Consider the following 728-nt stretch of genomic DNA (forward strand, 5'->3'; position numbering starts at 1 on the left):
GAAGAGGGCATGTTACATGTTACAGACCCTGATTGGAGCTGATCCATCATGCATATACCTTCAGCCAAGGTGGTGTTAATTTCCCTGGCTGTTCAGCAGCTCCTTCGGATAGCTAGATTATGCAGGGATTTACAACAACTGGGACAAAATAATTTATGAAAAACTGACAAGGATACCAGAACAAGCCCTGAAAATAATGATCTGCCTGATTTTCAGAGACATCATCCTAGGCAATACTTAACTACATTAAACATGGTCAGTGTCATGGTTGCCCAATAGACTACATCAGATCTGTCTTGCTAAGGTATTTCCAATATACCTATCACGTTGATATCTAGGCTTCCAGAACCTGAGTCAAAACTTGCCCTCACTAGTACTGGATGCAACCACATAACTGAGACAGTGCCAGGTGCAAATGAGGGAAGAATTTGGACCACTATTCTGCAGTTTATACATAGATTTCAGAGACCCAGGACACCATGTAAATAAGATAATCATCTTAATACTTACATTTAGTGCTGAATGCTAAGATTATATTGCTGCACGTTTGGATCATTCCTGGAGTCTGGCTAATATTTTTTCCTTTGTATAATATTTCCTGTTTTATTAGGGGTAGGAATATGTGAGTGGGGTGATCTGAGTGAGCTGCAGATTCCAGGGTATTAGATACTGTAGGGTTTCCCTTGTGTAGCTTTAATTTACATGTTTAGCTTTTTGTGTGTGTGCTG

This window comes from Dermochelys coriacea, chromosome 11 (genome assembly GCF_009764565.3).
Source record: "Dermochelys coriacea isolate rDerCor1 chromosome 11, rDerCor1.pri.v4, whole genome shotgun sequence".
Taxonomy (NCBI): domain Eukaryota; kingdom Metazoa; phylum Chordata; order Testudines; family Dermochelyidae; genus Dermochelys; species Dermochelys coriacea.